Raw genomic sequence first — 27,896 nt, 5'->3', positions numbered from 1 at the left:
CAGACTGGAACAGAACGCTAATACTGGCAGGACACCCGTGGCTCCCGACACTGTGTCTCTCTCATCTTCCCTCACTTATGGTTCCATCCCTTCACTTCCCCTCTTGCTTGTCCTCTATCTCTCTCTTGCTTTCAGAAAATTCCCTGTGAGGCGCTGCAGCTCCACTCACTACGGCCCTCGGAGAGCCCCGCTGCGCACTCTGCCGCCTCCTTCATAGTACACTATCAGTGTTTTTTACCCACCCAAATCCTGCTGCATTTTCATTGGCTGTCATGGGGACAGGGATATAAAAAGCAATTACTAAGATTGGTCTGCAGAAAACAACAACCACTGTTAACACTACAGTAAATTAGCCTCACTTAAAGGACTCTAAATTAACATAGGAGTACTCTATGGGGTGCTACCAGTAGAATGAAATAACTGGTTTTCCCAACACTTTAAATGGGCTGTAAGTTCAGCAAAATTCAAATGTATAAACACAATGCAGACTCGACAAGCAAACGCAGAGCTTGAAGATAGCATTGTCAGAACTTCACCCCTTCACAGTAACATTCATTTTGAGCAAATGCTGGCATTTTTACACATCGCAGTGGCGGATTATAATTTGGAAACTGTCCAGAGTACAAGGCAACACATGGATCTATCCCCTTCACCCATCCTTTGCCAGATATAATGTAGCAACCGTCCACGGTACAAGGAAACCCATGGCTCCATCCCCTTCACCCATCCATTGCCCATCGAGCTGGATTAAAGACAGATGGAAATCTGGGGCAGGTGACTGCATAGACCAATGGCTTTTGATTGGTCCATTCGATCACACACTCTTAGGGCTAGATTTACTAAGCTGCGGGTTTGAAAAAGTGGGGATGTTGCCTATAGCAACCAATCAGATTCTAGCTTTCATTTATTTAGTGCATTCTACAAAATGACAGCTAGAATCTGATTGGTTGCTATGGGCAACATCCCCACTTTTTCAAATCCGCAGCTTAGTAAATCTAGCCCTTAGACTCCGCACAAAGCACAGTTTATTACCAAGGTGCGCAGCCTATGGGGGATCCAAGAAGCTTTTTCACTGGGACCCAAGTTTCCTCTTGGCGGCCTGGGGGCTTTAACCTGACACTAGTTTACTAAAATGTTAAAAAGGACAATATTAGGAACGCTTGAGAAGTGTAATTTTATAATATATAGCTTTTATGAAGAGATTGGTTCTATTTTTTTTTTGTTTAGCAGAAATTACGCAAGTAGAGCCAATGTAAACTACAAGAAGCCTCTGCAGAAAACAAGCTGTTAAAACTAAACTCATGAAGTGAAAGTAAAGGTGAGGCAATATAGGGTGTGTGAGAGATTGATATCTTCCTGCTTACATTCAATAGGGAATAATGGCTTCGAGCGTCCAAGCTATTCAGTCCACTCTCCAAGAGCTTGAAAAAGCTGACTTTAAAAAGTTTAAAAACCATTTGACAGATGGAGACTTTTTAAAGTGTTATGGATTCAAGCCAATCCCCTGTGGTGTACTGGAGGACAAAGACCGTGTGGATGTTGCAAACCTACTGGTCAGTCACTATGCAAAGGTAGAAGCACTGATAGTCACTGTACATGTGCTGGAGGCCATCGATGCGAAGGACCAGGCTGAAAAACTTCGGTTAGTTTATGGAATGTGAAGTAGCTGAGAGAACTGTATAAATTAGAGAAGCTGGGAGTTATAACTGGGGTGGGACAATTCAAGGGGATGAGTTCAGGAATAGCAGAGGATGACCAGGATTGAGATGCAGTGAGAGAGATGTATATTTTTATGGCAGTAGAGAGATTAATTCAGGAATAGCAGAGGGGGGACAGTATGGAGGTGCAGTGATAGCGCTATATGTTTATGGCAGTAGGGGGATGAGTTCATGAATAGCAGAGGGGGGACAGTATGGAGGTGCAGTGATAGAGATGTGTATGTTTATGGCAGTAGGGGGATGAGTTCATGAATAGCAGAGGGGGGACAGTATGGAGGTGCAGTGACAGAGATGTGTATGTTTATGGCAGTAAGGGGATGAGATCAGGAATAGCAGAGGATGGACAGTATGGAGGTGCAGTGATAGAGATATGTATGTTTATGGCAGTAGGGGGATGAGTTCAGGAGTAGCAGAGGAGGGACAGTATGAAGGTGCAGTGATAGAGATGTGTATGTGTATGATTGGAGTTATTTCAGAAATTGTAGTGAAGATGCGCAGAATTGAAATGTAGGAATGATTCAGTTTAGATGGATTGTGGTTACAGAGCTGTATATAGTTCTACAAAAAGAGCCGCATACAGATCTGGATTAAGGCTTTGGAGGCCCGGGGCACTTAAGATAGAGGGGCCTCTAATGTCTAAAAATAGTGACGAAAAAGAGAGGAAAACCGTGATATTCTTACATTCATATCTTCCTCATTGCCCCCTCCATACCTCTCTCATTGCCCCCTCCTAACCTCTCTCATTGCCCCCTCCTAACCTCACCCTTGCTCCCTTCATACTTTTTTTTATTGCCCCTTTCATATAGCCATCATTACAGTCCCCCTCCATATAGCATGAAGTTACTTACCTTTAGTATGGGCCTGTTCTGCTCCGTGCCCCTCAGCCCAGGGACAGGAAAAGAACACACTTCCTATCTCAGCGCTGCATTATGGAATGGCCTGACATCTCCTCGTAACACTCAGACTGCAGTCCGAGGAGTCTGTGAAGTTAGTTTAGCCTCATGCATTTAAATGTATGTGGAGCTAGGCACCGGAGGGGGCGGTCCCCTAAGAAGGGGGTCCAAGAGCATGTAAACCCCCCGCCCCCCCAATTACATCTCTGTCCGCATGCGCAGTAAATAAAGTGGAAATAAACATAACTTGAACTTGTGACCCCCCCAAAGACGTCAATGTGGCATTCAAATTACAGTTATATCATATTTGCCCACTCTCCTGAATTCCAGGGAGATCTCCCAGGGGTGCAGGCCATTCTCCCACATGCTGCCTAGTTCCTAGTGAAGGGAACAATCGTGAACATAATGCCTCCTCGGAGACAAGTATTTATGACTTATATATCATTAAGTTGATGAGTGCCGTATCTGTACCCCGGCTGGTTTACAGGGTCTAATCCATCTACGAACACAATGTAAATACAACTTGCATATAAAATAAACGCATATAACTTGTACATACGTACAGCCGCATTTAAATACAAGCAGATCTCAAGATACGTTTCCACTTCAATCTGGGTATCAGTACACTCTGGCTGTGCGGTACTTGCCCCGTATGCACACAGACAGATCACAGTGCAGGATACACGCATTTATAGGTGTAAAATAAAGTCATCAGAAAGCATGAAAAAAAATATTTTATAAAATTAATTTACTTTAATTTAATTATTAATACTATCATTAATAAAAAAAATCAGTTTTTAAAAAAGTTGTTCTTTTATGTGAAATACATAAATAATGGAGTACTGTACGTAAAATGAATTTTTATAGTTTCTCTTACTTGCAAACACATGTTCTGGAATGCATACGTGTAGTCATTGGTGCATGTGATACAGCTAAAAATCACATACCGAAGAGATGCCCAGAGCTTGAGTCGTAGGATCGCCCACGGTACGCCTTTACTGTACATTGCCTACGTTATTCTACTCCTCAAGTCACAGGGAGTTGGAAGAGTCATTTGCGCTCATATATGTGTGTGTGTATATATATATATATATATATACACACAGACATGTATATGTTTATGGTAACAGGCGACAGTAGCGCAGGAACAGCAGAGAGGACACTAGTAATGTAGGACTCTGTGTTATAATCATATCTTTTCCCTTCCATTACAGCCAACAAATTGAGCACACTGGTACCATCAGTATAAGATAAAGGCTCCAGCCCCTGCGCCATCTCAGGACCAGAGGACCGGAGACTGAAGTGAATGTTAATAAAATGTGATTTTAAAATACACTAATGTCAGCTCTTGCATTTTCTTTATAGCTACTTAAAATATTGGAGAAAAAGACGTCTAAGAGTAATATAATATTTCCTCACATATTGAGTTTATTTACATATCTGACATATAAAGACATTATTATTTTAACTGAAAACTTTAAACACGCACTGAAGGATGATATTATCCCTGTTAGGTATTTGTTGTAGCTACAATATTACACAAAGCTTACATGTGTTCTACTGTTGCTGACTCTACAGGGGAGCTGCATTTGTCATCTCTGTGTCATGAATTGGGGTCTTAGCCCTGTTTACGCCACTCGGCAGTATCATATCATTGTGCATCTCCCTTCTGTCAGAATGCAGCATTCCAAATCCTAGGACAAAGCATGACTTCTGTCTGCTGCACCGGAGGCTGCCATCTTGGGTCAGACATTTTGCTACATCTTGCCTATTCTTAGCACCTGACTTCATCCACCAATTAGCTATCTCTGCTGACTATAAAAGTCACCTCCTACGCTCAACAAATTGCCAGTGCAACACTTTCCTTGTTCCAGCTTGCCACTGTTGTTGTTTATCTGCTGCTGCATAGACTTCAGCCATTAACCCTTTGGGTGGATTCAGCTTCCTTCTGTTACTTCAGTATTACCAGCTGCTGCTGCTGTACCACCTTCAGCCATTAACTCTTCGTGTGGATTCAGCTTCTTTCTGTTATTTCAATGTTACCATCTGCTGTTGTATAGACTGCAGCCATTAACTCTTCGTGTGGATTCAGCTTCCTTCTGTTATTTCAGTGTTACCATCTGCTGCTGTATAGACTGCAGCCATTAACTCTTCGTGTGGATTCAGCTTCCTTCTGTTATTTCAGTGTTACCATCTGCTGCTGTTCAAAGTCCAGCTATTCATCCCTCGTGAAATCCAGCTCTTCTACCTATTCCTGTGACTCACCTACTGGCCATTCGGGGTAGTAGGTTACTGTTGAGTCTTACAGCTTCTGAAGCCATCTCCGTGTCTCTGGGTATGGGGTTCCAGTTCCAGTCTTGACCAGGTTGTGGGTGCCCGTTCGGTCTGATCACTTTGGGGTTGCTCATCCCTACTCTCTGACGCAGGTCCTAAGTTGCACGGGGCCAGTTCCATGTTTATTCAGTGCAGAGGTAGCCACCCCTGGTATTCCTCTAAGGTCTGAGCCTTTACAGTTCCAGTCTCGGTACGATAATCCTCTGAGCTACTGGACTTTGGGGGGTACTGATTCTCTGGCCATGGGTTTTGTCTCTCTATTCCTGCGTCCAGGTTCTAGTCCACCAGGTCTCGATTCCAGTTGGTTATTCCACTACGGAGTTCAGATCAGTTTACCTCCTCCTGTCATCTGGTAGTCACGAATAGAGTACACCTCCTCTCCATGAGCAAGTTCTTCATCCGGCCTATTAGTTTTCACTTCATATCTGCTACAGCTAGTCCCAAGACGGGTGCCAGAAATCCTAATGCGGTGACACGCTGTAGCTTTTCTGTCTCAAGTTCCTGGTAATTGTCATTGTTTACAGTAGGTGGCTGTGTTATCACTAATTAGCTGCTACTTTCTGCATTCGGCTCAGCGAGTAGGTGACAGACTGAAAGCAGCAGGAGATATCAGCAGGTTAGACCTGACAGATTTATATTGGGAGATGGCACAAGATGGGTCCATAGTTCCTGCCCCGTACATCCAGCCACAGATTATAAGTGTGCGAAATGACTGTGTAGCCCAATATCTTCCTGTCGATTTGCAGAATCACAATCCCCAATTGGTTGTACTAGCAGCACTGGCTCTCACCAGACACTCACCAAAGTCGAGCCTGACAGTACCTGGCATATTAAATGGGAAACATATGCCAAGTAGACAGAGAGAGGAGGGAGTGGGGGGGGGGGGGGTAACATGTAGACAACGTTAATACTGAGAAACCAACTCGGTTCTGTAGGTCACTCATCCTACTGCATAATATCACAACTAGTAAAACATATAAAAATCTAGAGGAGCATTTGGACGTCCACCACATAGAGGGCTAACAATATCCAATAAGAAGAACTGTTAGAACAAATAAAAACATTTTGCAAAAAGAAAAAAATGACCTAGCTCATATCAAGAAAGTGTGAAATAATATATTTCTAAATATAACATATGTCAAACAAAACAATGTCCAGTGCAAATTGTGGGTGAAATATTCTGTATGAATGTTCCTAACTATAACGCTTAGAACTGTCGGCAAAAGTATACGATGAACTGGTGTCTGAGGAGATCCTTTTGCAGGCATTGTGGGAGTCTTCTTATTATGATGGAAGTTCGTGTAGAGTAGAAAGCTCGTCCATTCTCACTAGAATTCATAGGAAAAAGGATACACATATCCCAAGGGGAGTACTTAGGAAATGCACTTGCATGGTGGTCTGTAAGTCTATGGTCATAACATAAATGTGTGTAGCAAGTTTAGTGAGTCAATTGAGATGTGTTTCCTGGATCACTGCTCAGCTCTCTGTCATTTTGGGGAGGGGGATTTATGAGACTGTGTAGACGAAGGAGAGGAGTGGGAGGTAGAAGACTCCAGAAGAACATCCATCTTGGACAAAAGTGACAGGCCTTGTTCCAGGGTTTTTACAAACAGGACTGTAGTTGAAAAAGGAAGCACCATTTACATTTGAAGCTGTGTTGTTGTAGAACTTTAGTAATAGGTTGAAGGTCTCTGTTATTGCAGTGTGAAAGGGGAAGATCCTGAAAGATCTGTATTTGGGTGTTTTGGAAATTCACATATGGAGTATTTTGAAGTGCCAGTAACATCTGTTCTTTGGTTTTATAATAATGAAGCTTACCAATGACATCTTGTGGATTCTGCCGCTACGATAGTCTAGGCCTTATAGTTCTGTAGACTAATAGCAGATCTACATCTGAGACATTAGGGAGAATCTGTATGAAAAGACTGAGAAGTTGGGTAATGTGGAGGGGGTTGAGAATTCTGGCATGTATCGCATTTACCAAAATAGTCATTACTTGTTGTGCTCCGGGTCCTAACCCTATTTTGAGAGGGGGAGATGAAGTGGGAGAGGACAGTTGTTCTTGTTACTAGGGGTTTGGGGGGTGCATTTTTGCTGAAAAAATTCAATGAGCTAATCTGCACTTTTTTCCAAGCCTTGGGCGACATACTGTAGGCTGGAAAAAAATGGGAAAACAAGCTTCAGAGAGAAGACCTTGGGACTGTAGACAATAAAATTATTTTCATTTGTTGCTACATCACTATTGATGATACTGAAGTTTCAATTGTATATTTAGATAGCTAATCACAGTATATAAAAAGAAGAGATGTAATTCAGCCAGTGGCCAGAATGTGGAGCTCCAGCATTAAAGAGTGAAATGAGGATGGCATGGAGAAATCACAAAGCTCTGTGGAGAGGTTGTTTATGTGACTGTATGACAAGTAAAGCAAAGGAACAAGGCAGCTTCAAGGCAAGAGCCCCTGTTGATCACAACTGGTAGTACTCACTCAGCACCTATTGGTGAAAATAATTGTAGTTGTTGCAGACGACTGAAGAGAGAAAATAAAGCTGAGCGTTTCAGTGCTGATCGCTGATGCTGGGAAGGTCTCAAGCATAGATCAACACCCGAATTGATGGGTGCCAGGGAGTCTCCTGGTGCTCTGCGGTGGCTAACTATGCAGAGTTGGGGAAGTCCCGAATGTTGATGTATTTTATAGCGAAGCAGCAGGAGCTCAACAGGACTGTGTCCGCTCTATATGGCCGCCAAACCATTGCCATATCAACAAAGGAAGTCACTCATAAGTCTTTATAGCTTTTAGTTGGCTATTGTAATCTTCTATACAATAAATGTTTTCCTTCTCCTTTCTCCAACCACATGTGGTTGGAGAAAGGAGAAGTACTTTCCAAAATGTACATGGTACATTCTTTAATTGTTTTGTCTTGCCATAAGTACTTCACTGGCACTTCATGTTGTTTACATTTGCATTTTTTTATAAAAAGATAAATATAAAAAGATACACAGGACAATAGCTATACTAACAAATGATAACATTCCACTATGTGTCCCCTATCTTACTTTAGCAACATTTTCTTCATTATTTTTTTTCTACATGTGGTGTATATATATTATTATTGTCCAAAAAACATGGATATTCATGACTTTCATTGAGCCAACTACATAGCACAAGTGAGGTCTGAAGAACATCACAGTTGTTTGTTTACATATTTATTTGTACCCGAAATTAAATATTAATGTATAAAATATAACATTTTTTTATTTATTTTTTTGCTATTAGATGCCGAACAGGGGAACAGAATAAGGAGACCGAGGATAGGGAGGAGGAAACTGAGGAGGATCAGGAGACGCAGCGGCCGAGAACACCAACCTCCTCACCTCGCCTCAGGTCCTGTACATTCACCAGCTGTTCATCTTATGGAGACCTTAGAAAAATATACAAAGGTATCAAACGAAAACCTAAAAGCCATCATAGCCTGCCTCCAGAGTGTGGTGCACCAGTAGGAGCACCCAATAACAGCTATTGAGGCCTTACTTCTATCCCTGCCTGCAAGCCTGGCCCACTTTTCACAGCGGCCCCAGGGCCTGGCCTTGTAGCTGTCCCCAGGGAGCCTGAGGGGACAGAGGCCATAACACCCATCTCTGCTCTTACAGCTCCCAGTGCTCGGACCACTTGGAGCCAGGTGCGGAGAGACAATATGAACATTTGCCCAGGGGGAAAAAAGATTGAGGAAAAATACATGTACATTTTTTGTCAGTAGATTTTGAGAATAAATGTTGCTTTATCTAATACAAAAAAAATGTCAGATTCATGTTAAAAAAAAAAACATTTTTCTTAAATACACAAAACAATCCATAATGTTGATAAAAAAAATACAAAATAATACAAGATATTCAGTATTACTCATAAAATATAACAAAAAAATACTTACTATAGGTACTTCGTTTTATGTGTTTTAAGAAAGGATGAAAAATATGAAGGTAGGAAAATACAAACTTTAATAAACTTAGCACTGTGTTATTAAAACTCATAATTAAAGTGTCAATGGCTGCAAAGTGTATATACACAATGTCATAAGCCTAGTGGAACACAGAAGCAATGTAATTGTCAAATCATAAACAACTGCAGATATTTGAAAACAAGCGACATACACGTGCATATCTGTGTAAACATAAAAATGTTTTGCATGCCTCTACAACCACGTGCTGTGCTGCTTACATACTGCCACAAAGAAGCGTGCAGTCAATTAATACTGAGGTATAATTTGAGGAATTGTAATAATTTTGCACAACATGTGGTTTTCTGGGACCCTTTCACATCAGTCTCAAGTGAGTCTTGCAACATCTGTCATAACCATCTGCTGAAAAGATTGTAACTCTGTAAACTATATGGAGATCTGCCTACACTGCTGGTAGTGAAAGCATACACAAAGCAGAATTTGCCCGATATCGTTTTTAGAGATTTTTAGTCTGTTAATAAAATCAAACCAAACGATACAATGAGCTTTGGAACTTTAATCATTGGAGCGTAGACACTAATGGAATATTGGACTTAACGGTCGTTTATCGTGTAAACTTACAGGACAGGATACAATGTGGGACATTGATGGCCAATTTTACAACCTCTTCAATTTTGTTCATTTAAAAGGTCTTCCTAGTACAAAAAGCTTACATAAAAGAGATGTCTCAACTATCCAACATGTCTACTGAGGATATCATGATGTATCATTTGTTACTAATTTTTGGAGGACATATCAAAAGTGAGTCAAATTGTGTTTAACTTTCACATATTATCCTCAGTTCAACAGACCAAAATGAAAAAGATAACTCTGGATCACACTGTCAGGGGTTGGTCGCAGTTAGTTCTTCTCCTCATCCTGGTGTATGACTTTCCACCAATATGAGATTCAGAGTTCTGCCTTTAAAAGTTATTCCTCGGTTTCTTTCCAAAACAGGTGAATCTAGCAGCTTTTTTTCTTAAACTGCCTTTAATAAATTCTTTGATTATTAAAATTTTCAGAATTTGTCATCTAAACCCTTTTTGTTGATAACCAACAAGAATTTGAAGTGAAACAAATTGTAGATCACTGCTTCTCTTAAGGACACTTACAATACTTGTTTAACAATACTGAGAAGCGCTCCTGGTTCAAAGCATCAGATGTGTAATCAGCAGCACGAGTCCAGACAGATCCTTGCAGCAATATTCTTCCCTTCTGCCAAACAAATCCACTCCGGGCTGTCAGACCTTTTAGAGGCGATAACACTGCCTAGTTATGTGAGGAAGGGATGAAGTTCAGACTCTATGAGCTCCTATCTCCACCATACTACCCGGGATTTTATATTTTGTTTTTTTAAATGACGATAATCTGTCCAGGAATGCTGTATCCACTGTGGGACGTACTGCAATGGGTTTGTAAAATTGTTTGTGTAGAGTGCTGGGATCTTGGTGCATGTCATTGCCCCCCAGCCCTGACTCAACAGTGTCTCACTTCGGCAACATTTTTGGAACCATTTTACAGAATCTTTGACCCAATCTATATTTGGCTGCAGAAAGTCACAAATTTCTCCGGCAGAGTTTGGCCTCAAATATCCCCTACAAAATTCCCTTATTTTTGTTCTCTCCAGAATTTAAACCCCACCATGGAGTATGTGGTGCTGTCATTCTAGATCTTCAGGGGAAGCCATCTCTTTTTTTTCCTAGGTTATAGCCGAAACGTGTCACCAACTCTGACGCAGAGAGAGGTGAAGCACAGGACACACAGAAAGCAGACCGTTTTTATTACAGAATATATTATAGATATAATATACAGCACGGTGGCTCAGTGGTTAGCACTTCTGCCTCACAGCACTGGGGTCATGAGTTAAATTCCCGACTATGACCTTATCTGTGAGGAGTTTGTATGTTCTGTATGTTCTCCTTGTGTTTGCGTGGGTTTCCTCCGGGTGCTCCGGTTTCCTCCCACACTCCAAAAACATACTGGTAGGTTAATTGGCTGCTAACAAATTGACCCTAGTGTGTGTGCGAATCTGTCTCTCTGTCTGTGAGTGTATGTATGTTAGGGAATTTAGACTGTAAGCTCCAATGGGGCAGGGACTGATGTCAGTTCTCTGTACAGCGCTGCGGAATTAGTGGCGCTATATAAATAAATGGTAATAATAATAATAGAGACATAGGGATAGTTACTGATGGGATGGAAGGACATTTTTCGATATGTCAGGATTACTCCGATTACATCTAGATAATAATCCCCTTCAATTGCCACAACAGTGGTGATCACGGTAGACCTGGCTCGATAAATCACACCAGCTCCCTTACACAATTTCAATACCAGTGAGAATAGTACTTTTAAATAATTTAGACTTATCACTGCTACAAGTTAAACACAAAATACATGTGAATACCCAGGTAATTTACAGAGTTCTGCAGCCTATTCCTTTGTTTGCACAACTCTGTGGAATATGACCAGGCTCTTTCAAATTGTGAGATAACTAAATATAAGTATAAAGTACTGTTTACCTGGCCAGAATTTGCAAAACTATCGTGTTAAAGTATGTTGTACACTGGATTGTTTAGTTAACGTGTCAACACTTATCTGTCCAGGCAGCTATAGTGAGGCCTAAGATGTCTGGTGCTCTTACATTGTTAAATACATTCTGGAAATCCTGCTCAGGAACCTCACATTACTCCTATTGTTTTGAAGTACTCACAGTAAGTCTCTCTCGGGACACGTCTGTTATATCTTCTTACTCTCTCCATACTCCACTCTATAGTTTTTTTTATCCACAAATCTGCAATGTTTGCTTCCAAATATCTGTTTTGAACGTCCTCGGACCAAATATCTTTCTCTCTCCTGTCAGTCTCTGTCCCCACAGATATCCTGTCAGTCTCTGCCCCCTTATATTCTCCTCTATCTCCCTCACTACTTGTTGCTGCTCCTTCCCCTCAGATATCCTGTCAGTCTCTGCCTAATATTCTCCTCTATCCAGATCCTCTATGGCAGATTCCATTGTAAAAAAAATAATCACAAGATACTTACAGAAAAGCCACAAGACACGTCGCGCAGATTTTATTTTACAGAAACCTCCCTCATTTTTGCTTGCACCAAAATGAGCGTTATTTTTTTACCAAAGCGCAGTCATGATGTTCTGAGGAACATCGCAGCCAATTGAATCTTCCCCTTTATGTCAGCAGCGCTGTTCACTACTATCTCTTATCTGACCTCTCTATGTCTAGTCTTCTTACCCCATCTCACTCCCCTTCTTATGCTCTTATGTCACTTTGTTCATTACCTCTTTTGTCTCTTGATCTCCTGCTCCGTTCCCTCTATATACCCAGCATCTCCTCCTTTGACACTTTCCTCGTTAACTCCCCTATTACTATTCACAGTCCCTTTACCTCCCAAATACTTCCCTGTGTCCCTCTCATCTTCCCACACTTATGGCTCCGTCCCTTCACTGCCCCTCTTGCTCGTCCTCTATCTCTTCCTGTCAGACAATTCCCTGTCAGACGCTGCAGCTCCGCTCACTGCGGCCCCTCGGAGAGCCCCTCTGCGCACTCTGCCGCCTACGTCACTATCGGCGGTTTTTACCCGCCAAATCCAGCTGCTTTTTCATTGGCTGTCATGAGAAGGCGGGAGGCTCGCTCTCATCACGTGATCCGGTCCCATGTCTCCGCTCACAGAGCTGCGCTTACACTGAGGGATACTAACAGCAATTACTGACATTGGTCCTCACAAAATAACAACCATTGTTAACACTACATTAGCTTAGCCTCACCCAACAGACTGTACATGAAGCTAGGAGCTCCTTATGGGGTGCTACCAGTAGAATGACATAACACTGTTCCCAGCTCTCTATATAGGCAAAATTCAAAAGTATAAACACAATGCAGACTGGACAAACAGCAGCAGAGCTGGAAGATACCATTGTCATAACTTCCCCCCTTCACAGTAACATTCATTCTGACCAAAATGTCACTGGAACTTGGTTCATCTCTAATGTAAACCTTTCACACATGCTGGTATTTTATCACAGTGGCAGATTATAATGGGGCAACGGTACAGGGTAGAAGGCAACCCATGGTGCCATCCCCTTAACCCATCCATTGCCCATCCAGCTGAATTAAAGACAGATGGAAGACTGGGACAGGTGACTCCATAGACCAGTGTTTCCCAAAACCAGTCCTCAGGGAGCACTAACAGAGCATATTTTCCATATTTCCTTGCTGGAGCACAGGTGTATTCTTTGCTGATTATAAAAGATCCACAGGCAATACTAATTAAGTCACGGGTGATCGGGAAAACATGCACCGTTAGTGCTCCCTGAGGACTGGATTTGGGAAACACTGGCATAGACCATTGGCTCCCGATTGGCCCATTCAATCACATACCCTTAGGCTGTGTACACAGCACCGTTGTTTTCCAAGGTTACATGTGCAGCCTAAGGGAGATCTAAGAAGCATTTTCACTGGGACCCAAGTTACCTCTCGGTGGCCCTGGGGGTTCCAACCTGACACAAGTTTACTAAAATGTTATAAAGACCGTGGACAATCAGGTTTGATTTTTATGAAGAGATCCGATTCCACTTTTCTGTTCAGCATATATTACCCCCTGAGTAGAGCCAATGTGGTGGCTGGAGGGGACGTGGTGAAACCTGCTGGCGTACTTTAGATATCCTGGGAAATAACATCCCTTATTCTGAAGGCTTATATAGCAAAGTCTGTCGCAAGAGATATTTGCATTCCCCTAAGGCAGTGGTTCCCAAACTGGGTGCCACAGCTCCCTGGGGAGCCGTGGGAGTCTCACTGGGGTGCCATGGCTAGGGCCGGTGGTAAGCAAGGCGGGGGCATCTTCGTAATTATGTTGACTTTGGGGTGCATTGAAAAAATTATAGAGACGCTAAGGGTGCTTCAAACTGAGAAAGTTTGGGATCCACTGCCCTAAGGCAATAGACAAACATATAAAAAAGGCTGCACATTACCTTTAACCTCAGTAATAAGATAAAGACACCTATTTGTAATAACATGTCAGCAGGCATTTTATACACGTGTTACCGCTATAACAAACAACTCTGACAATAAAGCAGGAAGAAGCTACGGCCCCAGACAGGGGCAGATCTATATATTTTTTTATGCTGCTAACCTGCTCCTGTGCTGTTTGGTATATACCTTCTGGATTGAACTTCTGTGTATGACCCCTGCCTGACTTCTGGACCTTGCTTATTCGCTTGATCTCTGCCTGGGCCCCCCCCCCCCCCCCCTGATGAGCAACAGCGCAACACAAACTTACCTGGGGGCCCGCTGTCTTGCAGTCCGCTGGTCTCACTACTTTGCGCTGATGTCTTCAGCCTGGCTGTCACCGTAACAGCCAGGCACCAGAATGCGATCAGGGGTGGAGGAATCATTCCCCTGCAATCATGTGATCTGCCTGTTGTTTTTGCATTGAACTCTGTGTTTGGCTATTAGACATGTCAGTAAATCCACAATTACAAATGCTGCAAATGGACATTGTTCAGCACCGTTACCAAACCATACAAGTATCCAATTTACTCCAAGAACTGCTTAAAACCCTTCCTGCTGCTGTGTTAAGTAGTTTCAACACTAATTCTGGTTTTAAAGCAACAAACTCCTCTAATGAAAGCATGCAGACCGCAGAGAATCCTCCCAGAACTTTTTCTGACATTGGTGCTGCATCTATGGTAATGCCAGCGGTCCCTACCATTAGGGATTCTAAACGTCCAAGCTACCAGCGTCCCCCTCTCACTGAGGAGGAATGATGGCGCAGAAGGATTGGTAAACTATGCCTCTACTGCGCCACTGGCGAACATTTCTTACAAAGCTGTCTGCTCCGCAGACCACAACATCCTATGGAGCAGCCTTCAGTGTGCTCCTCTTCAGACCCTGGATTGTTCTGCATGTCACCTCCTGTTGCTTTACTTCAACCTAATCTGTTCCCTGGGATGGGGCCTAATCTGCCAGTTCCAGCTACCGCCTGTCCTGTGGTGCCAGTTCCAGCTACCGCCTGTCCTGCGGTGCCAGTTCCAGCTACCGCCAGTACTGAGTCTCCTGCCGCTGTGTCCGGTCCTGAGTCTCCTACCACTGTGTCCGGTCCTGAGTCTCCTGCCGCTGTGTCCGGTCCTGAGTCTACTGCCGCTACTCCCGAGTCTTCAGCCGCTGCCTCTACTCCCAAGTCTTCTGCTCCAGAGGGGACACTGCCCTTACAGTCTGCTCCAGAGAGAGCCTTGTCCCTCTAGTCCACCCCAGAGTTGCCCGTCCATGCGGTTCAGCCCGAGTTGCCCGTCCATGCGGTTCATCCCGAGTTGCCCGTCCTTGCGGTTCAGCCCGAGTTGCCCGTCCATGCGGTTCAGCCCGAGTTGCCTGTCCATGCGGTTCAGCCCGAGTTGCCCGTCCATGCGGTTCAGCCCGAGTTGCCACTCTATGCGGTTCATCCCGAGTTGCCCGTCCATGCGGTTCAGCCCGAGTTGCCCGTCCATGCGGTTCAGCCCGAGTTGCCCGTCCATGCGGTTTAGCCCGAGTTGCCTGTCCATGCTGTTCAGCCCGAGTTGCCCGTCCATGCGGTTCAGCCAGAGTTGCCACTCTATGCGGTTCAGCCCGAGTTGCCACTCTATGCGGTTCAGCCCGAGTTGCCACTCTATGCGGTTCAGCCCAAGTTATTACTTGGTGGTGTCTGCTCTGAGGCTTCTCATGGTGCTGTCTGCTCTGAGGCATCTCACAGTGCTGTCTGCTCTGAGGCATCTCACAGTGCTGTCTGCTCTGAGGCATCTCACAGTGCTATCCAGTCGGAGTACTGTGCCCAGTCCGGGCTTACCGTCAAGTGTGCCAAACTTGCCGTCCTAGCCGGGAACTCCTGCTCTGCCGTCCCAGCCGGGGACTACCGCTCTGCCGTCCCAGCCGGGGACTACTGCTCTACCGTCCCAGGGAGGGACTCTCCAGAGACTGCTGCACAAGCTGGGAACTCTTCAGAGTCTGCTATTGAGCCTGAACGCCCAAAAGCTTCTTCAGAATCTTCAGACCCTCCTCCAGCCTTCTTTGACGGAGACCTGAAACAATTTTCTTTAGTCCTTCAAGTTTGTATGAAGCAATTTGAAGTATGGTACAAAGTTGGTATGATTATCATGAATTTCAGAGGGGAGCCGCAGACTTGGGCTTTTTCCCTTGTTAAATCTGATGATCCCATTACCCACAACACCATGGACATTGTAAATGCAGTCTGTAAGAAATATCTTCCACCTCCAGTCAAGTCACCTGTTCGGGGTCTCTCTATGCCACCTCAGTCTCAATAAGCATCAACCTTGGTGACTGGCTTTTTGGGCGTACCGCCATCTTCTAATAGAATAAAAGGTCTTATCCGACCCTTAGCTGGGACTCAGACTCTGAAAGTGAATTTGTTAAAGATACAAGAGACTTAGTGGACGAACTTGCCAATTCTTCTTTTGCTTTTGAGGAATTGGGTCTTCTCTGTACTCGTTTGGAGAAGAGCCCAATTGGGTCTTCAGGAAGGTCACATAAAAAAAAAAAGAAGAGGAGGAAGACCTGAAAGGAGTTTGTATGGAGCGTCTGGAATCCGCTCCTTAAAGGGGGGGCTATGTTACAATACTGCCTGTTATTTGTATGTGGCAGCAGTACCTCAAATCCACCAGAGGTGCTACTGTTCTGTTCCTGAACTCTTCTACATGCCTGAAGGAATTAATCTCCTTGCATTATGCCTAATTAGAACTGCACCTGTCGCACTGCTTTAAACACCTGCCTCTAGCTGTGCTCTAGGCAGTTCATCCGTTTGTTCCTGGCTGCTGCTAACCTGCTCCTGTGCTGTTTGGCATATACCTTCTGGATTGAACTTCTGTGTATGACCCCTGCCTGTACCTTGGACCTTGCCTGCTTGCCTGAGACCACGCTGTTTTGCCTGTTGCCGTGACCTTTGGGCCTGACTTCTGGACCTCGCTTATCCGCTTGATCTCTGCCTGGCTATTTGGATTTGTTTGTCTTATCTCTGCTTGATTCCTGGACTCTGTCTGCTTTCCTGGACAGCCTTGTGCCTTCTGGACTAGGGTAAAACTTATAATACCTGTTCCTGCAATTTTTACTATACAGTCTCCTTAGGAACCTGTCCTTATCAGTGGATCTGAGTCAGGGGCGGGCTGGGCAGGGGGGCATCAGCCCCCCGGGCCGCTCAGCATCACAGCTGTCACCCGCCCCCCGGAAGTAATGTGAATGTGATGCGGCCGTGCAGGCGGCCGCATCACATGACACGTGATGCGGCCGCGTCATTGATAACGCGGCCGCATCACGTGTAATGTGATGCGGCCGCCTGCGCAACGTGTGCCACCCGGGCTGATGGACGTCAGCCCGCGCCTGATCTGAGTTATCTTTGTTTGTGTATTTTCCTGAATAAGGACACTTTGCTTTACACTTCCGTTGCTCTTCGTGAATGCACTGGGATTCATAACAACACCTACTGAAGGGCACTATTTTCTTCTAAATATTTGTAAGTGCATTTACAATGGGGTGAGAGGGATCCACAGGTGGAGATTTACTAAATACTTATATACTCTTCCTTATGATATATTCATAAATTCAGAATTAATACCTTATATACTGCACTATATTATTATGTACATATTCCTACCTTCCATGGAGGATAAGAAGAAGATATATTATCATCCTTCTGGGATGATTTGAAGGATTTTAATGTTCTATAAAGGATAAGGTATCCAATATTGTAATTCTGAATTGGAGAAAATGATAATCTCTCATCTTGTGAAGGGTACAGCCCCAGTATTTACTTAATGTGCATGATTGTGTTAATTTGAAGATTGGTGTTATCTTTTAAAGTAAATAGGGTGCCGTTCTACGGACCACATGAGAAGTGTAATTATATAATATATAAGTTTTATGAAGAGATTGGTTCTATTTTTTTTTGTTTAGTAGAAAGTACCTGAACAGAGCCAATGTAAACTCAACCAAAAAGCAGCTTTGACCTCCCCCAAATGAGACATCTGTATGGTTAGAAAGAAGTTGTTACACACACAGTATTACAAGAAGCCTCTGCAGGAAATGAGCGTAAAAAGTAAACTCATGTGAAAGTGAAAGTGAGGCGACATAGGGTGTGTGGCAGAAAGATCCATATCTTACTCCTTACGTTCAATAGGTGACAATGGCTTCCAGCGTCCAATCTTTCATTCTCTCCACTCTCCAAGAGCTTGTAAAAGCTGACTTTAAAAATTTTAAAAACCATTTGACAGATGGAGACTTTTTAATGGGTTATGGATACAAGCCAATCCCCCGTGGAGTGCTGGAGGACAACGATCGTGTGGATGTGGCACAGAAACTCATCACTCACTACACAAAGGAAGAAGCACCAAAGGTCACTGTACTTGTGCTGGAGGCCATCAATGCGAGGGACCAGGCTCAAAAACTTCGGTTAGTTTATGGAATGTGAATTAGCAGAGAGAACTGTGTAAATTAGAGAAGCTGGGAGTTATAACTGTGGTGGGACAGTTCAAGGGGATGAGTTCAGGAATAGCAGAGGATGGACAGTATGGAGGTGCAGTGACAGAGATGTGTATGTTTATGGCAGTAGGGGGACGAGATCAGGAATAGCAGAGGATGGACAGTATGGAGGTGCAGTGACAGAGATGTGTATGTTTATGGCAGTAGGGGGATGAGATCAGGAACAGCAGAGGATGGACAGTATGGAGGTGCAGTGACAGAGATGTGTATGTTTATGGCAGTAGGGGAACGAGATCAGGAATAGCAGAGGATGGACAGTATGGAGGTGTAGTGACAGAGATGTGTATGTTTATGGCAGTAGGGGGACGAGATCAGGAATAGCAGAGGATGGACAGTATGGAGGTGCAGTGACAGAGATGTGTATGTTTATGGCAGTAGGGGGACGAGATCAGGAATAGCAGAGGCTGGACAGTATGGAGATGCAGTAACAGAGATGTGTATGTTTATGGCAGTAGCGGGATGAGATCAGGAATAGCAGAGGATGGACAGTATGGAGGTGCAGTGATAGAGATGTGTATGTTTATGGCAGTAGGGGGGTGAGATTAGGAATAGCAGAGGTTGGACAGTATGGAGGTGCAGTGACAGAGATGTGTATGTTTATGGCAGTAGGGGGACGAGATCAGGAATAGCAGAGGATGGACAGTATGGAGGTGCAGTGACAGAGATGTGTGTTTATGGCAGTAGGGGGATGAGATTAGGAATAGCAGAGGGTGGACAGTATGGAGGTGCAGTGACAGATGTTTATGGCAGTAGGGGGATGAGATTAGGAATAGCAGAGGGTGGACAGTATGGAGGTGCAGTGACAGAGATGTGTATGTTTATGGCAGTAGGGAGACGAGATCAGGAATAGCAGAGGGTGGGCAGTATGGAGGTGCAGTGACAGAGATGTTTATGGCAGTAGGGTGATGAGATTAGGAATAGCAGAGGGTGGACAGTATGGAGGTGCAGTGACAGAGATGTGTATTTTTATGGCAGTAGGGGGACGAGATCAGGAATAGCAGAGGATGGACATTATGGAGGTGCAGTGACAGAGATGTGTATGTTTATGGCAGTAGGGGGACGAGATCAGGAATAGCAGAGGGTGGGCAGTATGGAGGTGCAGTGACAGAGATGTTTATGGCAGTAGGGGGATGAGATTAGGAATAGCAGAGGGTGGACAGTATGGAGGTGCAGTGACAGAGATGTGTATTTTTATGGCAGTAGGGGGATGAGATCAGGAATAGCAGAGGGGGGACAGTATGGAGGTGCAGTGACAGAGATGTTTATGGCAGTAGGGGGATGAGATTAGGAATAGCAGAGGTGGACAGTATGGAGGTGCAGTGATAGAGATGTGTATGTTTATGGCAGTAGGGGGACGAGATCAGGAATAGCAGAGGATGGACATTATGGAGGTGTAGTGACAGAGATGTGTATGTTTATGGCAATAGGGGGGTGAGATTAGGAATAGCAGAGGGTGGACAGTATGGAGGTGCAGTGACAGAGATGTGTATGTTTATGGCAGTAGGGGGGTGAGATTAGGAATAGCAGAGGGTGAACAGTATGGAGGTGCAGTGACAGAGATGTTTATGGCAGTAGGAGGATGAGATTAGGAATAGCAGAGGATGGACAGTATGGAGGTGCAGTGACAGAGATGTTTATGGCAGTAGAGGATGAGATCAGGAATAGCAGAGGATGGACAGTATGGAGGTGCAGTGACAGAGATGTTTATGGCAGTAGGGGGATGAGATTAGGAATAGCAGAGGATGGACAGTATGGAGGTGCAGTGACAGAGATGTTTATGGCAGTAGAGGATGAGATCAGGAATAGCAGAGGATGAACAGTATGGAGGTGCAGTGACAGAAATGTGTATGTTTATGGCAGTAGGGGATGAGATTAGGAATAGCAGAGGGTGAACAGTATGGAGGTGCAGTGACAGAGATGTTTATGGCAGTAGGGGGATGAGATTAGGAATAGCAGAGGGGGGACAGTATGGAGGTGCAGTGACAGAGATGTGTATGTTTATGGCAGTAGGGGGACGAGATCAGGAATAGCAGAGGATGGACAGTATGGAGGTGCAGTGACAGAGATGTGTGTTTATGGCAGTAGGGGATGAGATCAGGAATAGCAGAGGTTGGACAGTATGGAGGTGCAGTGACAGAGATGTGTATGTTTATGGCAGTAGGGGATGAGATCAGGAATAGCAGAGGCTGGACAGTATGGAGGTGCAGTGATAGCGCTGTATGTCTATGATAGGAGGTGTTTCAGGAATAACAGTGAAGTTAGGCAGAATGGGTATGTATGAATGATTCAGTTTAGGATTAATATATATTTTAGGAATAATAGATAGATTGTGGTTACAGAGCTGTATATAGTTATATACGAAGATCTGCCTGCAGAGCGGGATTAAGGCTTTGAGGGTCCTGGGGCACTTAACATATACCCCTATGGTATAAAATTAGTGATGAAAAAGAGAGAGGAAAACTGTATTATTGTTACTCTCATATCTCACTCATTGCCCCCTCCATATCATTTTTATTGCCCTCTCAATACCTCTTTTATCGTCCTTTCCGGACTGCAATAATTACAGCCCTCTCTCCCTATCGTTCTCATTACAGCCCCTTCTTTATAACACTCATTACAGCCCCCTCTCTATAGCTCTCATTACATCTCCCTCCCTATAGCTCTCATTACAGCCCCCTCCCTATAACTATCATTACAGCCCCCTCCCTATAGCTCTCATTACAGCCCCCTCCCTATAGCTCTCATTACAGCCCCCTCCCTATAGCTCTTATTACAGCCCCCTCCCTATAGCTCTCATTACAGCCCCCTCCCTATAACTATCATTACAGCCCCCTCCCTATAGCTCTCATTACAGCCCTCTCTCTCTATAGCTATCATTACAGCCCCTTCCTATAGTTATCTTTACAGCCCCCTCCTTATAGCTCTCATTACAGCCCCCTCCCTATAGCTCTCATTACAGCCCCCTCCCTATAGCTATCATTACAGCCCCCTCCCTATAGCTATTATTACAGCCCCCTCCCTATGGCTATCATTACAGCCCGCTCCCTATAGCTATCATCACAGACCCCTCCCTATAGCTATCATTACAGCCCCCTCCCTATAGCTCTCATTACAGACCCCTCCCTATAGCTCTCATCACAGCCGCTTCCAGAGAGGCAGGCTGGGCTGGAGGGCAAGGGAGCCTCTGCTGGGTCACTGGGCCACCTGCATTTTTTTTCCTTTAAAATGATCCCAATAGGCTATGAGTCAAATCTGGCCCTCCGGGTTAAAATGTGCCAGCCCTCCCGTGCCCTTCCATATAGCATGATGTTACTTACATTTAGTTGAGGTCGCTGGGGCCGTTCTGCAGTATCGCTCCGCGCTCCTCAGCCCTGGGACAGGAAGTGAACACATGTCCTATCTAGCTCCACATTGTGGGGCGGCCTGACGTCACCTCGGAACACTCACATATTTAAAATTGTATGAGGCAAGTAACTGTATCTGGCGCTAGGTGGCGGGGGGGGGGGGGGGCTGAGATAATGGGGCCGAGACACATGCCCCCCCTAATTCCGACTCTGCCCGCATGTGCAGTAAAGCAAAATGGAATTAAACTTGTATTTGAGGTCCGCTTGAAGGCATTTTGCTGGCATTCAAGTTACAGTTATATACAAGTTGATGATTGCCGTATCTGTACCCCGGCCACATCAAGATGTGTTTACAGGGCCTGATTCATCTTCGAACGCAACGTGAATGCAACTTGCGTTTAAAAAAAAGGCACATAACTTCCATATACATCTGTCCATATTCAAATACAACCGGATCTCACGATACGTTTCCATTTGCATCTGGGTATAAGTATGCTCTGGCTGTACGGTACTTGCTGTATGCAGACAGACAGAACACACTGCACATTGTGTATGTGCAATATGAAGTCCTATCAGAACGCATGCAAAAATAATATTTTCTAAAACTCATTTACATCTCTTAATACTATTATCATTAATAAAAATATGTTTTAAAATATATATATATTTTTTTTTACATGAAGTACATAAATCAGGATGTTCTTAATGTGTACTCTACATAAAATGCATTTTTATCGTTTCTCTTACTTGCAAACACATGTTCTGGCAGACGTGTAGTGACCACCAGTCGGCACCTCTACCTGCACTGTAGCTGGTTCATTTGTGTTCTCTAACATAAGTCCTGTTCTGGCGCATGCGCAGAGCTATCTCACACATGATACTAATGCTAATGGGCTTGCGTTGGAAAATGAACCAGGCCCACTGTGTATTTCAATGCGGCTGCATCTATACACTGCAGATTGAGGTGCACACACACAACTCAAAATATATGTTAGGTCGCAAGTCTACGCTGGGCAGCGGCCTACTTTAAATTGTGCACAGTTATATCAGATTATCAGTCCAGGAAGTACACAGTGGGCTGCAGAGAGTGAGGGGCATAGTAACAGTGATTTGTATGTTTACGGTAGCACAGGAACAGCAGAGAGGACACTAGTAATGTAGGAGGACTCTGCGTTATAATTATACCTTCTCCTTTCCATTACAGCCAATGTTTTGAGAGAGCTGATATCAGTATGGAAATATCCATGAGATGAAGGTTCCGCCCCCTGCGCCATTTCAGGACCAGAGGACCAGATACTAAAGTGACGGTCAATAAAATTTGTGATTTTAAAATACACTGTTGTCGGCTCTTACCACAGTTTTATTTATAGTCACTTAAAATGTTGGAGAAAAAGATGTTATCCTTAAATTTAGATTGAATTCGGTTTCTGGTTGAAAACGGTATCTTAAAATAACTTTTTTAACTTTAGGATATTAATTGTAATAATATATTATATTAGAATTTACGCATTATATTACACAGTTTTTAATTATGCGTTTAAGAGTAATACAATATTTACTCACATATTAGAATTTATTTACATATCTGACTCATAAAAACTATTTTTATTGTGACTGACACCTTTAAACATTGAAGGATGACATTATCCCTGACAGGTATTTGTTGTAGCTATTATTTTACATTTATTCTATTTTTGGTGACTCAATACATAAACTCGCCCGAGTCGGTGGCAGACTGAAAGCAGCAGGTTAGACCTGACAGGTCTGCAAGACTCTTGTAGGAATACAATGTTTGTGTACACTCAGCAATTGCACCAGCTTGTGCCACACTAGCCCCGTCCATTCATTTTCCTGGGACAGTGCAGGCTGGCTAAACATGAGAGTAGAGAAGTCAAAGGGTGGACGGTTACAAAGTAATTGAGCACAAGTCTGCCTTCGGTGCCCAACATTGGCAGATTATAATGGGGGCAGATGGCGTGACTCCTCGGGAACAAGATGGGTCCATAGCTCCTGCCCCATCCACAGATTAGAAGTGTGGGAAATAACTGTGTAGACCAATAGCTCATACTTGCCTACTTTTTAAATCTGTACCCCGGGAGATCGGAGTACAGATCATGTCACAGAGGGTAGGAGGGGGCGTGACGAAGTCATTACGTCACTATAGCCCCACCCCTACCATAAAAGACAGGAATTCAAGGTATTGAATAGCGGGAGGTGGGGCTTAATGACATGATTAAGCCCCCCCCCCCCACACACACACTCACACACACACTATTCAATGCCTTGAATTTCGGCATTTTGCAGGGTCTAGGAGATTTGCCTACTCTTCTGGGAGTTTGGGAAGACTCCCAGAAATTCGGGAGCCTCACGGAAATTCCGGGACGGTAGGCAGGTATGCAATAGCTTTATGTCAGTTTACTCCCAATACTGGCTTTCATCAAGACTGCATGCAATGACTGAGAGGGGCCCAAGAAGCTGCTGTAACAGGGCCCAAGTTTCCTCTAAGCGGCCCTGTGTGGGAGCAGTGATCATCATCATCATCATTTATTTATATAGCGCCACTAATTTCGCAGCGCTGTACAGAGAACACATTCACATCAGTTCCTGCCCCATTGGGGCTTACAATCTAAATTCCCTAATATAGACACACACTCAGACAGATCGACAGACAGAGAGGGAGAGACGAGGGTCAATTTTGATAGCAGCCAATTAACCTACCTGTATGTTTTTGGAGTCTAAATACAATGACAGATAGATACACAGAAGTCTAGTCCCATCTATCTAGCTCTGTCCCGCTCTCATGTCTTACATGTGTTGGGAAACTGAATTTACTGTAGGGGTCAATACACTAATGAACTTTAGATCTATAGCACTTTTTTCGAGAAAACTAATATACAACCTTGGTGTAGGACTCAGATGTACAGCCCCAACCAGTAGCCCAATAAATCCAGTCCATATATTAGAGTTGCTCAGGTGATTCTTACATCCCGGTTGTGTGTTCCCATCACCGACACTTACACATTTCGGCACTGAACACTTTCACAATGAGAGGAAAAGAACAGAAATAATGTTGTCATTGTAATATCAGACTTTGCCCAGTATATGGCAACGCTCACCTAGGAATCAGAGATGTTTAGAGAATAAGTTAGGTTGAACTGAGACTTGCCCACATTCCAAACACAAGTGAGAGATAGTCAGCTGAACGTTCCATAAAGCCTGCGGACATGAGATACTCTGCAGAAGGGATGTTTTCTAACATTGCCCCAGCAGTGAATCATGCAATGACAGTATATAGAAGTGAGAATATATAATAATTGTGGCAAATACCCACCATTGGGGATTGGTTTCACTACTTTCTTCTCCACCTTTCACAGCATCTTTCCTCATGCCCCATAGCAGTCTATCTCGACCACCCTACTCATTTGCAGATGTATTCGATAAACGGAGATATGAGTTACTACCTCCTCACCGCATTTGGGACTGTGCTATTGATATCCATGCTGGCAAAATACCACTCAGGGGTCGGGTCTTTCCTCTATCTGTTCCTGAAACGCAAGACATGTCAGATTATGTGAAAGAAAACCTGGCTCGAGGCTTCATTCGACCATCTACCTCTCCAGCGGGTGCAGGATTTTTTTTTGTTAAAAAAAAAGACGGGACATTACATCCTTGTATTGACTACAGAGTTCTCAATGCTATCACCTTGGAAAATCAGTATCCCATTCCTCTGGTCACCAAATTATTTTACCGAATAAAGGGGGCACAGATACTTACCAAATTGGAACTGAGGGGCACCTATAATCTTATCAGGATACATGACGGAGATGAGTGGAAAACGGCATTTAAAACTAGAGACGGCCACTACGAATACCTGGTTATGCCGTTTGGACTCAGCAATGCCCCAGCAGTGTTCCAAAGTTTTGTGAATTTTCAGAGACCTTCTGTATTCTTCCGTTGTCGTCTACTTGGATGATATTTTGATTTTCTCGCAGGATTTAAAGTCTCATCGGGCTCATCTAGCCGAGTTGCTGTCTAGGCTCAGAGCTGACCAGCTCTTTTGTAAACTAAAGAAATGTGTTTTTGAAACATCGGAAACTACCTTTTTGGGTTACATTGTGTCGGGACAAGGATTACGTATGGATCCCGAGAAAGTCAAAGTTATTATCAACTGATCTATTCCCTCCTGCCTGAAAGCCATCCGTTTCTTGGGATTCGCCAACTATTACAGGCAATGCATCCAGAATTATTCCTCGATTGTAGCACCGATTGTTGCCCGCACTAAGAAAGAGGCAGATACCAAGACATGGAAAGCTTCAGCATTATCTGCATTCCATGCCCTCAAAGAGGCTTTTTCCACAGCTCCAGTTTTAAGACAACCCAATAGTTTGTTACCATTCTTTGTTGAAGTGGATGCTTCAGGGGTTGGAGTTGGCACAGTATTATCCCAGAGGTTTCCTCCAGAGAAACAACTTTACCCATGTGCCTTGTTCTCTTGGAAATTTCTACCGGCTGAGAATAATTATTCAATTGGAGATAAGGTACTTTTAGCTATGAAGTTGGCTTTAACAGAATGGAGATATCTGTTGGAAGGAGCATTGTTCCTTGTGACGGTTTTTACTGACCACAAAAATATACTTTACCTTCAGACAGCTCAATGCATGAATCCCAGACAAGCTCGTTGGTTTCTCTTCTTTTCATGTTTTAACTTGCATGTTGCATTTCAGCCAGGATCAAAAAATAAGAAGGCAGATGCATTGTCCAGAGCTTTTTCATGTGAACCAGAACTGTCCGATATCACTAAACCCATCTTGGAACCAAAATTTTTACAAGCTTCAACAGTATCTCCTCCCCCGATGCTTCCTACGGGGAAAAGCTTTGTACCTCCTAACCAGTGCAAAAAATTTATACACTGATATTATTGTTCCCGGTTTATGGGTCACGCTGGCACGGCCAAAGTCTTTGAACAAATTTCCCAAAACTATTAGTGGCCTACTCTTAGAGCAGATGTTAAACAATTCGTGGCAGCCTGTCAAGTCTGTGCGCAACATAAAACTCCTCGTCAGTCTCCAGTTGGTCCCCTGGTGCCGTTTCCCATTCCTTCCAAACCTTGGACGCACATCTCCATGAATTTCGTGACAGACCTTCCGCCAAGCAAGAGATATAATACTGTATGAGTGGTTGTGGACCGCTTTTCGAAAATGGCACATTTCATTCCGCTGACTGGTCTGCCTTCAGCTCCGCTGCTTGCTCAGTTATTTATCAAAGAGATATTCCGCCTGCATGGATGCCCTCTTGAGATTGTCTCTGATCGAGGAGCGAAATTCTGGAGATCATTGTGTAAACTGTTGTATATTCAGTTAAACTTTTCCTCATCCTATCATTCTCAGTCCAACGTTCAAACCGAGAGGGTAAATCAGGAACTAGAGACTTTTATTCAGTTATACTCACCTGCTTCACAAGACAATTGGGTGGTCCTTCTACCATGGGCCGAATTTGCCCATTACAATCTTTATCATTATGGGCAGCACAGTGGCCTAGTGGCTAGCACCTCTGCCTCACAGCACTGAGGTCATGAGTTCAATTCCCGACCATGGTGTGGAGTTTGTATGTTCTCCCTGTGTTTGCGTGGGTTTCCTCCGGGTGCTCTGGTTTCCTCCCACACTCCAAAAACATACTGGTAGGTTAATTGGCTGCTATCAAATTGACCCTAGTCTCTCCCTCTCTGTCTGTCTGTGTCTGTGTATGGATATGTTTCTATATTAGGGAATTTAGACTGTAAGCCCCAATGGGGCAGGGACTGATGTGAATGAGTTCTCTGTACAGCGCTGTGGAATTAGTGGTGCTATATAAATAAATGATGATGATGATGATGATATCATCAATCCACGTTATCCACCCCATTTTCTATTGTGTATGGGTTACATCCTAATCTACCCAGCTTCAAGACCATTTCTCCAACTCCAGTTCCAGCTGCCAACGAACTCCACCGAGATTTCTTGTCCATATGGAATCGGACTGTCAAATGTCTTACGAAGGCATCTCATCGATATAAACGGTTTTCAGGTAGAAGCCGCTGAGCCGTAC

The 27,896-nt window shown here is 44.0% G+C and overlaps 2 long non-coding RNA genes across 2 annotated transcripts; both read left to right on the top strand.

Moving 5' to 3' along the window:
• The first annotated feature begins 1,329 nt into the window (after positions 1-1,329).
• Positions 1,330-3,944, top strand: LOC142097222 (uncharacterized). The gene is made up of 2 exons (XR_012678149.1): positions 1,330-1,642; positions 3,826-3,944. It is a non-coding gene; the product is annotated as an uncharacterized LOC142097222 (long non-coding RNA).
• A 13,726-nt stretch (positions 3,945-17,670) lies between these two features.
• On the top strand, positions 17,671-23,146 carry LOC142098595 (uncharacterized). Its single transcript, XR_012678362.1, has 2 exons — positions 17,671-18,378; positions 23,017-23,146. It is a non-coding gene; the product is annotated as an uncharacterized LOC142098595 (long non-coding RNA).
• The last annotated feature ends 4,750 nt before the right edge of the window (positions 23,147-27,896 follow it).

Source organism: Mixophyes fleayi, chromosome 7 (genome assembly GCF_038048845.1).
Source record: "Mixophyes fleayi isolate aMixFle1 chromosome 7, aMixFle1.hap1, whole genome shotgun sequence".
Classification (NCBI taxonomy): domain Eukaryota; kingdom Metazoa; phylum Chordata; class Amphibia; order Anura; family Limnodynastidae; genus Mixophyes; species Mixophyes fleayi.
Note: the sequence above shows the minus strand (reverse complement) of the source record. Positions and strands in the feature narration are given on the sequence as shown.